This window comes from Cydia fagiglandana, chromosome 10 (genome assembly GCF_963556715.1).
Source record: "Cydia fagiglandana chromosome 10, ilCydFagi1.1, whole genome shotgun sequence".
Lineage (NCBI taxonomy): Eukaryota > Metazoa > Arthropoda > Insecta > Lepidoptera > Tortricidae > Cydia > Cydia fagiglandana.
In genome coordinates, this window is record NC_085941.1 from 17,162,077 (window position 1) to 17,172,244 (window position 10,168).

At 37.9% G+C, this 10,168-nt stretch overlaps 1 long non-coding RNA gene across 1 annotated transcript in view; it reads right to left on the reverse strand.

Annotated features, from left to right (window-relative positions):
• LOC134668018 (uncharacterized) overlaps positions 1-1,161 on the reverse strand; it is a 105,537-nt gene extending 104,376 nt beyond the window's left edge. Inside the window, exon 1 of the long non-coding RNA XR_010098711.1 lies at positions 1,118-1,161. This is a non-coding gene — a long non-coding RNA (uncharacterized LOC134668018). The remainder of the gene's footprint in view (positions 1-1,117) is intronic.
• Positions 1,162-10,168: the final 9,007 nt, after the last annotated feature.

Consider the following 10,168-nt stretch of genomic DNA (forward strand, 5'->3'; position numbering starts at 1 on the left):
AAATGCGTCCCTTGGAGTGGCCGGCGCTGGACCATCGTGTACAGGAGCCATAAGTAAGCTATGTAATCTATAGTATCTAAGTAGTCAATAATTACAAGAATGGCGGCTGCCTTTTTGGCGCAAAAAAATATTTTTTAAACAATATTTCTTTGAATTTAACGATGTTATTTTTATAAAATAAAAAATACCAGTTAGCCATCGTCTATCGAAGCTATACGAACATTTATGAATACATATATTTAAAAAAACCGGGCAAGTGCGAGTCGGACTCGCGCACGAAGGGTTCCGTACCATAACCGTACCGGCAAAAAAAACGGTCACCCATCCAAGTACTGACCCCGCCCGACGTTGCTTAACTTCGGTAAAAAATCACGTTTGTTGTATGGGAGCCCCACTTAAATCTTTATTTTATTCTGTTTTTAGTATTTGTTGTTATAGCGGCAACAGAAATACATCATCTGTGAAAATTTCAACTGTCTAGCTATCACGGTTCGTGAGATACAGCCTGGTGACTGACGGACGGACGGACGGACGGATGGCAGAGTCTTAGTAATAGGGTCCCGTTTTACCCTTTGGGTACGGAACCCTAAAAACTGCCTCAATTAGTTGAACATGTAAGTAGGTATTTCATTGTCATGCACCTCACCCACTTGAAGTGTCTCCCTATATTTGCAGAAACCTTTGATTACAAGTGCAGTATCGATCGCTTTACTCGCTTGCTCTTGTAATATCGCCCTTATTACATAGGTAATAGAGTTCAATGATAATAATAGCATGTCTTCCCTCGCCCTGCTGATAGTGAGCACGCGATTCGATCTTATACTAGAAGTGTCTTTCTAAATAGGGGTTCGAAGTGTAAAGTGTGCTTTTAATGAGAGAGTTACGTATGTATCGCTTATTTAATACTACAGGACGGCCCGGCCCAAAAATATATTGATCAAGAATTTTTAGGAATATTTTTCTTGCTTATTGTTTGTACGACAAAAATACATATCTGACTTTAACCTACATTATTTGATCGTGTAATAAATAAATAAATAAATATTATAGGACATTTTTACACAAATTGACTAAGCCCCACGGTAAGCTCAAGAAGGCTTGTGTTGTGGGTACTCACACAACGATATATATAATATATAAATACTTAAATACATAGAAAACAACCACGACTCAGGAACAAATATCTGTATCATAATACAATAAATTCCCTTACCAGGATTCGAGCCCGGGACCATCGGCTTCATAGGCAGGATCACTACCCACTAGGCCAGACCGGTCGTCAATGTCGTGTAATGTTTTCATCTACCCTCAACTGCCTTAAGGAGCCATTTGGGGGTAGACTTTATTTACTTTTATTTAAATGCCTAGAGATAATAGAGTATAATGCTGGTATAGTCTGAATCAGAACGGTACCTATACCTTTATAGTGCGATAATAAATCTTTGGTTCAAATCGACAACACATCTAGTAACCATTACATTATTCCCTAGGACGTCATTATTCCAAAGTGCACTCTCCCCGCGATACCCGACACATTATAATTATTCGACAGGTCTCTAATGTTTAACTTAACTCCCTCGGGCGGAAATATAGGGGTCCGCTATCAAAGAGATCTTTTATGGATCCGCACATCCATGTGATGCGGCTGCGATAACGAGATGCCTCTATAGTTTTGTCTCCCTCCTACGTGTACTCAGTGCATATTTTATGTCTTCTTCAATAGTCTTGCGAGAGTGCTTGGCAAGCTCGACAGATGTAGTGCGAAATTGTTTTCCTTCGTATTTTCTCGGAAACGTTCGTATTTGTCATGCTATTTCATTCAACTTTAGTACTTTATGTACTTAGACTGACTGAAATAGCAAGACACGTTTGTACGTTTCCGTGAAAATACGAAGGATAACATTTATGCACTACATACATCTGCACTGATGTATGTAGGTAAGTATAAACTTGTAACCAGTGTTGCCAACTTGGCATAAATGATGCCAGATTTGGCATATTTTCAGTCGCTTTGGCACTAAAATTTTCCATTTAGCATCTGGCATATTTTTTAGCATAATTTAGTCTAAGCCAAGTTTGCACCAAAGTGTACTTTTGGCAGCAACAATATGTGCCATCGCCTTAAGTGGTTCATATTTTCATATGAATTTTGACTTTTGTGGACGGATGGACGTCGACGGACTAGGTATATAAAGTTGGTCAAGGAGATCTTGTCAGTAGAAAAAGGCGGCAACTTCGAAAATTGTATGTGTTTTAAGTGTCGAATTTCAAGTGACATTTTAGCATTTTTTAGCATATTATTTCAAGAATCTTTGGCATAATTTTAGCATAATCTAGACATTAGTCTAGCATTTTTTCAAAATCGGAGTTGGCAACACTGCTTGTAACACATATGTTGTAAAACATTTTTATCATTTCAAATAGATTAGCAATAGGTGTTCGTAAAAAATAAGACACAAACTACATAATTAGGGGCCTTAGGTGGGGCAAGAAAAACTTGTAAAATATTGAAAGATATTAAAAACTAAATTAAATGATAATTTTAAAAATAAAACTATTTAATGCATAAATAAAAATATTTACGTGCCATAATTGGGTGCCTTAGGTGGGGCACGAAAAACTTGTAAAATATTGAAAGATATTAGAAACTAAATTAAATGATATTACTAAAAATAAAACTAATGCATAAATAAAACGATTTACGTAGGACTTTCCTCATGCGGTTTCTCTTACCCCGAACATAATAAATGTCTCTCTTACCCCACCTGACCATGACATATACCGGGTGTGGCCTGTAATATGAGCAAAAAATTAAACTGTAGGCTGTACTCCTCATACTGACCAACATTTGTTCAGCGAGTTATAAAAATAACTTGTGGTTTGATTTTTAATACACTTTAATATTTATTCTAAGACGCAATGTATTGCAAATTTTGTTATGTTTAAGGCGTGACAAGCAACGTCAATCACAGTGATATGGCGTGGCGATGGCGTCCATTGAAAATAATATTTATTTTGTATGAAAAATAGGGAGTAAGTATAAATATTACATAATTTTTACAAGTTGTTGAACAAAAGTGTCACCGTTTGAGGAGTACAATCTATGTTTTAATTATTTGCTCGTGTTACAGGCCACACCCGGTATATTAAGATTGCTTGGCTATTTACTGCATAATGTTGACCCAACTGGTAAATAATAACTATGTTTATTTTTACTATAATAAGCCCCGACTTTGAGATCAATGGAAAACTTCTAATTTATTTTAATACCTTTAGTATTGTTAATTATTCAATAAATTAATTCCAGCTTATTAAAATCTTATATAGCACTTTAAACTCTCACATGGTGTACACATATTAAATTACACAATCGGGTGTTTTCGTGACCACGGCTGGTGAAACGCAGCTGAAACGTCGGAATTTAAGATTTCAAGATCTTTTCAAATCAGTCAATTATCTAAACCAGGGCTCTCCAAACCCCGGCCCGCGGGCCTAATCCGGCCCGCGAAGCGTTCCAATCCGGCCCGCCGACAGCGGTCCAATCCAGCCCGCGGGAGCCAGGCTGGATGTTCAGCCCTATCAGTATCAGTTCAGCAGCAACCAGTTATATTTGAGTGATATAAAGTTAGAATGTAACTGTGAGATCCTCGTATTTTAGCCCGTACAAGATTAGAACATTGAGCTTTATTGCTTAATATAAAAGTCCAGTTTTAAATAATTGACCTGATTATGATACGTTATGACTAAAGTTCTTTGGTGAATAACATTGCCCGTGACACATGACGTCAGCGTTACGTTACGCGTTACGCTGAATCGAATTAATAATTTTTTCCCCACCTCAAAAAGTGCTCAACGCCGCTAAAGAAGTTTTCACTTCAAAAAGTTTGGAGACCCCTGATCTAAACTCAAAGCCTGAAATGAGACGAACAGTTGCATTGCAGGAGGTCAACGTCTTATTAGGGGGACCTCAAGAATGAAAGGTTATCAGATATTGTAGCTTACTAACTGAATTGAAGTATCCTTGCTCAACAGACCGACGACGTGTACTCCAGTCAACGAGGTCGATAGTTCTAATTATATATTTTTCAAATATTTTTGTCAACACTTGGTAAAAAAATCTAATCATTTATTCATTTTTATCATGTGACAGATGCCATCAAGAACAATAAGTATTAAGCCTTTCTCAGGTGCAGGGAGCAAGCCAAATTCAGCCTTAATGTTAACATTTTAAATTATAAGAGAAGTATTATTATTGATTTTGTATTTGTAAAGTTACTGAGTTATTCTTATAAAATTATTTTACAAAGTCGACGTCAAAAAATCGGAGGGTTAAAAAGTTTACTTAAAAAAATTCTATACATATAATCTACTAAGTTATAAGCCACGTAATAATCATATAAGTTACATACAGACACATTCCGTACAATATGTGTAGGTACTTAGACAATGATTTTTTTACCCGGCTGACTAAAACGGAAGAGGACCAACTAATGCAACATAGTTCGTCGATTTTTGCCATTAATTATGGAATTGGGATTTCATAATATTCAGCCGTCGCCATATTTAATAATAATTAATTAGATGATACCTGCAACCAGCCCTTATAAGGCTGCAATAGTATTAGTTGTAAGTGGTTGTAATCCAGCGGAGTGGATAAAAAATGTAGATTAAAACCAATGCTATCGGTTGATTCCCGCGCGCCTCCTCTCATCTCTATTCATATATATCTGCTTCAGTGGAAAGGTAGCCTTAGGGTTAACTCTGAGAATATGTATAGCAATTAATGACTCTAATCTTATTTCAAAACAAAATTAAACTAGAGTCTCACTCTCAGGTCACTCCAAAAACAAAGTTTATGTAAACTAAAAAATGTGTCGTTTAGGGCCGTAGTGACCCAAGTCCATTTTGCTTTACGTGCGATTACACTAGGAAGTTTAATGGGTCTTAATGTTAATGTTAATGGCGTGGGGACTATAGCCCAAACCCTCTCGTGCTTGAGAGGAGGCCTGTGCCCAGCAGTGGGACATATATAGGCTGAATTATTATTATTATTAATGTTAATGGAGCTGTGGACACCTGAAATTTAGGCCAGGGAGACAGTTTTATATGAAGGTACTATAGGTAGGCATATATATATATATATATTACTCACTGGTTCCGTAAACCCAAAAGCTGATGATGTGCCTCGCTATAACTAATAGTGGCTAAGTCACCACCTAATGAGTCTGTCTTTGTATATTATTTGCTTAAAACTAAATGAACGTGATAACTGCTTCGTCATTATGAAAAAAAAAGATCGACAAAAAAAGCCCAAATACAATTATCGAACCTGCTTACAAAATTTTATTTAAAAAAATGTGTACCTATTCATTGATCGGACTACTAGCAGACAAAGAAAACAAAATGTCCGCCGACTAGACGAGATAAGACATGAGTAACGCCAGACAACTGTAACAAAGTTATTAGACCTTATATGGGATATTATTTAACTAACAATGCCGCAAAATACCCCATCAGTCTGGTGACATCTGTAGTTTACGAAGAGAACCGTGTTTTTAATGATATATTTAGGATCTGAAACAACTATTATTTTGGGGTATTAATATGGAATATTTTCTTAATTAATTAAGGAAACTAGACAATATGATTAAAACATTTATTTAAATAATTTCAAAATTAACCCGGAGAGCCTTAAGGGCCTTAATGACAGGAACTTAAGGTAAACTAGCTCTGATCTAAATTACATGAGCATCAGACTCTTATTTAAGTGTTGAGGGAACAGTTATGGGTATAGCGAACTCTTTTTAAAAATGTTTTGGTAGAAGCAGCCTACTGACGGACAAATTAAAAGGTACTAAGGGTATGAGGGCGCCAGAACCAGCATCTCTGGTTCAGTAATAAATATTAAATAAAGGGTCGATCTAACCTCCAAAACTTCGAAAGACCGTAAACAATACAACCGCCACGTTGGCCAGGAACCTCTGCGTGGAAGTATGGAAATGCCTGGCACAGCTCCTTGCCACTGGTAGCTCGGCTTGTAGAAACTGGCATCTTGAGGCCACCCCGTAAACTTGTAATAAAGACGGTAAATCTTGAAACCCTGAAATTTATAAAACTACTAAGTAACGGAACAGACATTCACAGAATCGAATAAATATACTGGACTGCGAGTAGGTCGCTGCTTACCCGGGGCAGACAATAAGCGGGCGTAGGAAAGGACTTGCATAATTTCAATGCACCCGGGGCTTCAATTTCCAGGACGATTCACATCCAACGAGCTGCAATAATATAAAAACAATCAGCACTGCACTAACAAATCCATCCAAAACAATTAAGGAATCGACGAGCTACTTACGATTAGGCGGCTTAAACCGCGATATAGGTAGAAGCCATCAGACAGCACCAGGCCGCTGGGCAAAGGAAACGAACCACCTTGCTACGATCTCTTCCAAATCCAAAGAGAACGGCTAGCTACGTGGCGAGCCATCGGTGACAGATCAAACGACGGGGTTACCAGAGTCCGAACGGGGCTCGGCCGAACACCACATGACTTGACAAAAAAAAAACGCTTTCTTTCCTATTTAGTTTGCTTAGAATAATATTGAATACAACGCGCCGACGAATAAAAAAAATATTTGAAGACAATTTTAATTTACAACGACCTGCGATTAAAAAAACCAAAAATGTAGGAAGGCACCGAAATTATTTTTAATCTAGCAACCCGGACCATGTTGTTATCGACTGAGCTCGCTAGATGGCGTTAAGGGTATCAAACGAATATGGGTCAGGGTCACATACTGTTCAATATTGAAAAAAAAATGAAGAATTAAAATTTTGTTGTTACAGTGCTCCCCTTCCCGAAGAAAATTTTGACTACGGCAAAATTTTGAGCTGGTCCCCAGCTCGCAAAACCACCCGCGGAAAGTACCTAGACAATTACCTACCGCTAAAAAAAACTAACTAACAAAAAAAAATCGAACCCACGCACTAAACCAGACTTACTTTATAAAGACTTGACGCACGCAAGTAAAGCTCTAAGCTACATTACCACGAAACGTCGCATCGCGTATATTCCTTGGTGGCATAACGAACGGCCCAGGCCGCGGGTTATGCGTCCAAGAGATACAGCGGAAGACGGCATATAGCCAAGTGAAATTTACTAACTAAGATCGGTGACTGCTACTACAACTAATACAACTAATTCAAAGATACCTAGCGCGCATATCAGGCCGTGACTGTCAGACGTCACAGGTCTGAACGCGGAAATGAGACAATAACACAACACAATGATACATTGACCAGCTGTGTCTAAACGACAGGCAGACGGTAACGTTCGAAACAACACGAGACACACAAGGAAGTCGACTGTACAGGCTCCATTTCAGGCAATGCAAGTCTGTCAGTCTGACAAAAAAAATCCGATGTTTGCGGACAACGCTTTAAGGCGTGTGCCACAGAACAACCCCCTAACATCAACATTAACGTTCACGCAAGTCATACCGCAAAGCGTTAACAAAGAAGATGGCACTGCTATTAAGAGCTTGACGGTTTAAAATCCGCCAAAACCCGACCAGCCAGTGCCGATTGGAATACTGGTTTAAAACGCCAGCACCCCGGTAAAACACGCGAAGAGTCTTTAAATCGTCCTCTTCGCCCCCCAACAACAAACAAACCACGTGCCTGAGTTACGTTTGCTCAGACACGATCGAAAGAAAGTAATACGTATACAAAACTCCTGCACGCAACCATAAAAAAAACTCCTACCGAACATCAACAAAAAAAACGCGCAATCACCGATAATTAACTAATAAGTAAATATTTACTTCACCTAAAATAACAACAATAAGGAAAAAACTCGATTTAAGTCGAGACAATAGATAAGGAAAAGTAGGTAATAAACATAACTCCCGTACGAAACAATTGTGGAAACTACTACAATAAGATTCGACCTTAAAGGTAAACGGCTATTTGAATATCGGTAAGTTATTTAAAAAAAAACGTAAGTCAACAACAATAATTGTGACTGACTGTACCCAACCACGTCAAGAAACTATTTAATATTAATTTTATTTATTTTAAACTTCAACTTTTAACTTCAACTCCAAACATCCTGTAATAAATTTAATAATTGAAAACACCTGCTGACTGTACTTCACTATAACTTCCAAATTTGCTCCCTCAAACTTTTTACAACTCCACATTTATAATTAATAAAATTTCGTTACATTTTAAACAGGTGTACCGTCAACTAAGTACAAATACAGTAACCTCCCACCGAGGAAGAATAAAAAACTTAAATTGAAAGAACACAAGTCTTACAGCTTGGTACAGAACTGTCCACTAACATTACACCTTTGTATTTTTTTTTAATTAAAGTACAAGTTAACTTACGTTTAACATTCCACACACTATTCCACTAGTTGCAATTTAATTAATAATCTTTACACAGTACTAAACAGTACAACGCAAGTAATAGATAAATATAACTCCACACTCATGTAGGTACATGACCTAACCTATAAAAGTATGCTCACATGTGGTAACAGTATTAACTTACACAGTTATGTAATATAGTTAAATTTTAAATTAAAAAAAGGTAATAATCGGTTATCCTGAACACAATACAAGAATACAAGCAGCACCGTTTCTACCAAAAATAAAACTCCCTTTAGCTAACACACTGTGACCAAAGAGGTTCGCTAACATTGCCCCACGTTGGGCGCCACTGAAACAACTATTATTTTGGGGTATTAATATGGAATATTTTCTTAATTAATTAAGGAAACTAGACAATATGATTAAAACATTTATTTAAATAATTTCAAAATTAACCCGGAGAGCCTTAAGGGCCTTAATGACAGGAACTTAAGGTAAACTAGCTCTTATCTAAATTACATGAGCATCAGACTCTTATTTAAGTGTTGAGGGAACAGTTATGGGTATAGCGAACTCTTTTTAAAAATGTTTTGGTAGAAGCGGCCTACTGACGGACAAACTTAAAAGTTACTAAGGGTATGAGGGCGCCAGAACCAGCATCTCTGGTTCAGTAATACATATTAGATAAAGGGTCGATCTAACCTCCAAAACTTCGAAAGACCGTAAACAATACAACCGCCACGTTGGCCAGGAACCTCTGCGTGGAAGTATGGAAATGCCTGGCACAGCTCCTTGCCACTGGTAGCTCGGCTTGTAGAAGCTGGCATCTTGAGGCCACCCCGTAAACTTGTAATAAAGACGGTAAATCTTGAAACCCTGAAATTTATAAAACTACTAAGTAACGGAACAGACATTCACAGAATCGAATAAATATACTGGACTGCGAGTAGGTCGCTGCTTACCCGGGGCAGACAATAAGCGGGCGTAGGAAAGGACTTGCATAATTTCAATGCACCCGGGGCTTCAATTTCCAGGACGATTCACATCCAACGAGCTGCAATAATATAAAAACAATCAGCACTGCACTAACAAATCCATCCAAAACAATTAAGGAATCGACGAGCTACTTACGATTAGGCGGCTTAAACCGCGATATAGGTAGAAGCCATCAGACAGCACCAGGCCGCTGGGCAAAGGAAACGAACCACCTTGCTACGATCTCTTCCAAATCCAAAGAGAACGGCTAGCTACGTGGCAAGCCATCGGTGACAGATCAAACGACGGGGTTACCAGAGTCCGAACGGGGCTCGGCCGAACACCACATGACTTGACAAAAAAAAAACGCTTTCTTTCCTATTTAGTTTGCTTAGAATAATATTGAATACAACGCGCCGACGAATAAAAAAAATATTTGAAGACAATTTTAATTTACAACGACCTGCGATTAAAAAAACCAAAAATGTAGGAAGGCACCGAAATTATTTTTAATCTAGCAACCCGGACCATGTTGTTATCGACTGAGCTCGCTAGATGGCGTTAAGGGTATCAAACGAATATGGGTCAGGGTCACATACTGTTCAATATTGAAAAAAAAATGAAGAATTAAAATTTTGTTGTTACAGATCAAACGAGCAGATGAATCGCCTGATGATAAACAATTATTATCGCCCATGGACACCCATGTAATGGCAAGTAAGTGGGTTGCCAGCCTTTAAAAAGGGAGTAAGGACTTTTCTTGAATATTTGAAGGTTCTTTCGTTCCGAAAATACCCTTCAGTTTGGCAGGAAGTTT